This window comes from Thermobia domestica, chromosome 12 (assembly GCF_964235325.1).
Source record: "Thermobia domestica chromosome 12, izTheDome1.hap1.1, whole genome shotgun sequence".
Classification (NCBI taxonomy): Eukaryota; Metazoa; Arthropoda; class Insecta; order Zygentoma; family Lepismatidae; genus Thermobia; species Thermobia domestica.
The window spans coordinates 172061151-172067441 of record NC_137465.1 but is presented as its reverse complement, the minus strand read 5'-3'; the positions used below and the strand labels follow the sequence as shown (position 1 = coordinate 172067441).

General features: G+C 32.4%; 1 long non-coding RNA gene across 1 annotated transcript in view; it reads right to left on the bottom strand.

Annotated features, from left to right (window-relative positions):
- Positions 1-461: 461 nt before the first annotated feature.
- LOC145665816 (uncharacterized) overlaps positions 462-6291 on the bottom strand; it is a 134886-nt gene continuing 129056 nt past the window's right edge. The window contains exon 3 of the long non-coding RNA XR_014127661.1: positions 462-1132. This is a non-coding gene — a long non-coding RNA (uncharacterized LOC145665816). The remainder of the gene's footprint in view (positions 1133-6291) is intronic.

Here is a 6291-nt window from a genome sequence, read left to right as displayed (position 1 = left end):
AGACTGTCGTCAGTAACACCAAAATTAAGCGGAGACTGATAAGCGAAAATGGTGTGTTGCACACCAACTTGCACGGATATCAATATCACGGGACTTTAGTTAATATAACAAAGGAATATTTACATCGTTTACTTATAGAGAAAGGTAAATGTTTGAATCAAAGAAAATCAAGAGAGGGGAATAAGTAACGCTGGAAATTAGGTAGACCAAGAGGGTGCTTCCTTTTTCTTCTATAAATACAATAAAAGGTAGATTCACTTCTAAAATTTTGTATAATATCACATAAGCATCTGCAATTCCTGCCATTAAAACTGCAAACAGTATATTTCAGCTTCAACTTATCTAAACATTTTCTTTCAGGTAAAACTTACACAGATAAAACTGAATATTTCCATTTTCTTTTTTCTAAAATGAAATCAGTTAAGTTGAAATGAGATTACAAATATTCAACTTTTATTTGCAGGAGCGTCATTTCAAATTTGCTTGGGGGGGGGGGGAGAGTAAGATCCTCCACCGACATACGAGTTTCACGTTTTTTCATACTATATTAGTAGACAATCGATTAAAATATATTTAATTCTCAAAATCAGGTGGGCAATTACCCCCTGCTACCCCGTGTTGTACATAGCCCCCCCGAAACAAAATCCTAAATACACCACTGTCCACAACGTTTTCTTATTCCAATTGCTAAATTGTCTTGTAAGTTAATTGTGCATTTGAGCCTTTCAGCGACAACTGTCCCAATATCTTTTGCGAACAAAATTAGCCTCCGTTTCCTGATATTACTTAACGTTGTTAATTCATTCTAATCGTTTACAGCCGCTGTGTAGACAACAGACTCGCCGCCCTACAGCAAAACATTGAGAAACATTTTTCCTTGTGACGCGGGTGCCATCTGTTGGTGTTTTGCGATGATTCCCCCTCCCTCCTTTGTAACTTTTGAAAGCAGCTATTATTGAATTGATTAATTACTTTGGTTGGCGGTGCTGTTGGTGCCCACGTTGTGTTAATTACATCATTGGGTCTGATTGAGCTCGGCCGGGGGGCCAACGGATAAAACTTCATTTCGTCCGCTCCTGACGATGCACATCATTTGCCATAAACAGGGTGGTCCAGCGTTGCCACATTCTTGCTTTAAAATAAAAAAAAAAGAAGGAAAATATAGAGACGTTTACAAAAGTTAATTGCATGTTGAAGGGAAAAAAAAATATAGCTTATACACCTAATACATGTATGATTAAATCTTATATGTTCATCAAAAAATGTACACAGACAGTACATGTAAGAGTAATAACCAGATACGTACCCAGAAGAAAAGTTGAATAAGTGGTCCCTAGACTATATTTAAGTATTGCGAATTGACTGAGCAAGCATACATGTAGCCGACGTGTTCCAATTAAACATGGGCGAAAGTAGGGTGATATTTTTTCTTTCAAGAATACGTTTATCACGTTTTATAGTTCGTAGGCTTGTAGTCAATTCCTAGCTCATCCAATTATCATTACCAAGTTTCTACATATCTACAAGTTTATTTTCCCGAGTCAAGAAACAGCTTAACTTTCTGCAAAACTAAATAATAATAATAATAATAATAATAATAATAATAATAATAATAATAATAATAATAATTTTTATTGCATACTGGAAATTACAGACAGAACTATCCACTTACAATTTCCATACAAAAAAAAAACATGCAAATGGCAAAAATAAACATAATACATAATAAAATACAAATGAAACATGCACAGAAGAAGTAAAAAAAAAATCATGCATAAAACAAACATGCTCTTATATAAGAAAAAAAGTAATACTCTCAGCTGATTATGAAATCATTATATAACTGTCTCTGTATATTGCTAAAATTATAATCAAACATGTCAATAACACTGGCAAAATCATTGGCCACTAATAAGATTTTATACAGAGGAACATCATTGAGAAAGTGAATAGGTTTTAATATTTCCGGATTTCTTATATGATAGCTGGTTGTACGTACACTAAAGAACGAAGATGGTACACATACTTGAAATGGACGGTATATGTACAAGTAAAAGAAGGAGAAAGATGCAGAATACTGAATAATGAAGAGATAAATAACATATCGAAAGGGAAAGAATTACAGAGAAGAATTGAATGTAGCATTTGAAGATCCAGAATAATCCTTTTTCAGACAACCTTACAATATCTAAGGACAACCTAACTTCATCCAATGACATACCTTCATAACCAGGGCCCGGATCTTGTTGACCTAAAAAATTTTAAAAAGTGACCTATAAAATGACACTAAAATTCCTGTAAAATGACCCTAAAAATCACAAAAAATGACCTCAAAACTTACGTTTTCTCAAACTTTTATTTCATTAAACATTGACATTTTTTAATATCCATTGGATTTTTAATTAACATTTCTCACTCATATTCAAAAAGTTTTGTTTCAGTTAGTTGCAGTCCATTGATCACTTATGTCCATTGATCAGTCCATTGTACGGCATTGTAAGTATTGAAAGCGTCAGTTCACTCCCGAGTTGAAACTAGGAAGCACTCTTAAACAATAAAACTTAGCAAGTTTAGACTACAGGAAAATAATAGATAAAAACACGTTTAAAGCCCTTGTACGCCTTCTAATGCATTTTTAGTTATTCTCGTGATAACATTCATTGTGGTCAATAACCCAAAACTATCTGTTTGGCCACCTACCAACCCCCACCTTTCGTTAACCAGCTACAGTTTAGTTTTCATTAGCTTGTTAAGAATGCAGTTTTTCCACCCCAATAGTCAAGAAGTAAGAAAAGAGATTATTCAACTTCGTCTTTTCCACATCCGTAAACCGTGTTCATTTAAAGATTTCCTTATGTAGAAAAAAAGAATAAAAAGACCATAAGTGACCTAAAAGTTATCTTAAAATATTAAAAAATGACCTGAAATTTGAAAACAGCAAAAAGAGACCAAAAGTTGATCCTAAAAAGCTATATTTTTAGAACCTAGAGTTGATGGATAACGTTTTTACTTGAACTTGCCTTCTCCTATGCGTAACAGAAGAAAGTTGACTTGTCAACAAGATCTGGGCCCTGTTCATAACATTTAAACTTCCGGCGTAACCACGCAAGAAAAAGATTTTGAATTGTCTCCAAAGTAGTAGATATATAATCTATACTTCTATTCTATATAATTGAACAATATGCAAGATGACTTCTAACATTGGAATTATAAAGAATAAGGCATGTTTTGACACAATTAAAATCTTTGGACATCCATTTCAGAATTCCAAGATTCCTTCTCGCTTTGGAGGGCACATCCTCAAGATGTTGTCTGAAAAGCAATTTACTGTCAAAAAAATACCTAAATCTATAATAGTATCTACAATTCTAATTGGAGTATCATTTATATTATAAGTGAAAAAATGGATTTGTTTGATTCATAATATTCATTGAAAAAGTTTTGTTACAATTTAAAGGTAGTACATTGTTTTTAGACCAAAGCAGTATTTTATTAATATTATTTTGAAGCACCAAACAATCATCCAAATTTACAATGGTTTCTTAGATTTTGAAGTCATATGCATACATCAAACATTTACAATCCAAATTTTCAGTTATATCATTAATAAACATAAGGAATAGAAGTGGCCCGAGATTTGATCCTTGCGGAACACCAGAGTAAATGTTATGTACATCTGAAAGACTTCCCTTGTACCTAACCACAAACTTTCTTTGGGACAAGTATGATACTAACCAGGCAATAAATACAATGGAAAAATCATAATGTTTCAATTTGTAAATTAAGATGTCATATGGTAGCTTATCAAAGGCTTTAGAGAAATTGAAATAAATTACATCGATCTGACCATTACTCTTAAAAATAGGAAAAGTATCAGCCATAAAACATGTCAAGTTAGGTGTAGTTGATCTATTTTTTATAAAGCCATGTTGATAGATAGTAATATTGGGACAAACATGATTATACAAATAATTATACAGCAACCTATCAAAAACCTTGGGTATGATACTCAACAGAGAAATTGGTCTATAATAATAATAATAATAATAATAATAATAATAATAATAATAATAATAATAATAACAGAGGAAAATCATATTCACGGAGAAATTAAATGTCGACTAAAAGCAGGGAATTCGTGTTACTATTCGGTTCAAAATCTCTTGTCGTCGCGAATTCTGTCGAGAAATCTGAAGCTTAAAATATACAAAACGGTAATCATGCCTGTTGTTCTGTATGGCTGCGAAACATGGTCACTTACTCTGAGGGAAGAACATAGACTGAAAGTATTTGAGAACAAGATCCTAAGACGAATATTCGGACCCAAGAGAAACGGGAATGGGGAATGGCGGAAACTGCATAACGAGGAACTACATAATTTATATGGTTTACCCAACATTGTTAGGGTCGTGAAGTCTAGGAGGCTTAGGTGGGCGGGTCATGTAGCTAGAATGGAAGAAAGTAGAAACGCTTTCAAAGTCTTCACAGGAAGACCAATCGGAAAACGACCATTAGGAAGACCTAGGCGCAGATGGTAGGACAATATTAAGATGGATCTCGCAGAGATTGGAATACAAAGTAGAAACTGGATGCAGTTAGCTAAGGATAGAAGTCAGTGGAGAGCTTTTGTGAACGCGGCATTGAACCCCCGGGTTCCATAGGCTATAGAGTTAGTTAGTTAGTTTAATAATAATAATAATAATAATAATAATAATAATAATAATAATTATTATTATTATTATTATTATTATTATTATTATTATTATTATTATTATTATTATTATTATTATTATTATTATTATTATTATTATTACTGTATCTCGGTTAATAATATTAAGATGGATCTCGCAGAGATAGGAATACAAAGTAGAAACTGGATCCAATTAGCTAAGGATAGAAGTCAGTGGAGAGCTTTTGTGAACGCGGCACTGAACCTCCGGGTTCCATAGGCCATAGAGTTAGTTAGTTAGTTAGTATCTCGGTTTAAACCGGCTTCAGCTTAATAATCTGACGGCTGTTTCTCTCAATTGCAGATCATTGGAAGAGTTATTCTCCAAGGAACTTTCTGATCATATGACAGATGTCTAGTGTTTCTGATTTTTGTAGATTTGTTAGATCTTTCGCATTTATTACTTCTACGGACAATATTGCTGTAGCTGACATAATCATTGGTCTTATTGTAACTCTCTGAAGTTACCATAACTTTTTGATCTCGTCTGTCAGGTTTTTAAATTTGCTTATTTTCGTACTGAATGTTGTGTGTATGTTATGAGTCAATGGTACTGCTACACGTATGACTTCTTGGTCTATTTTGTTGATAATGTGATGTTGGGTCTGTTTGCAGGTATCGTTATATCTGTTCTGATTTCTCGATCCCAGAAGAGTTTGTATTTATCATTTTCAAGTATTGGACTTATCTAGTGTTTGTAGTTTGGCTTATTTTGGGTGATTAATTCCATGTTATGTGCAAAAAAAAAAAAAAAAAAAGAAAAAAAAGAAAAAAGAATAGAATAGAATAGAAAATGGTTTTTGCTACAATGTTGTGTCTTTGTAGATAGTCTGTGGGGTCCATTATATGGTATGATCCTGTGATGTCTTGAATTGTTTCTGATGTGTCTCCGCATTTTCTGATTATTATTATTATTATTATTATTATTATTATTATTATTATTATTATTATTATTATTATTATTATTATTATTATTATTATTATTATTATTATTATTATTTGTCAGGCAGCAAACAACATTTTGCAACGACAGGCACTCCTGGATAGTAGACATATGATACATGCAATATATGTTCAGTACATGCAATGAAACTCATATAATAATATCATAAAAGACGAGTATCTGATAATATAAATTATACTATACATACATACATACATAATAATGTATAATAAAAAATAATATCCGCTGTTCAATATCTATTATTCCTATATCGTTTGGATACTTCAACCATCCCTCATGTAGGAGGTTATCTGAAGATCATACGTAAGTATTTACATAATTATACGACAGCAGAATCATACTCATATAATTATAAAAATCTATAAAGCCCCTTTGAAATGAATTTTTAGCAAAAATATCATATATGGGACATGTCTTTGATCTTTAAAATATTAGAAGTATATAATAATGGTCTGTAAATTGCAGGTAACTTATCCATGTCTCACAAGGCTTAGCTTGACATGATAATTTTTGTTGACTCACAATTGCATGGCATGGTCGGTCACTCACTTCCATGATCAGTTACAATCTTTCGTTGCTCCACTTCCCCCACCCCCCA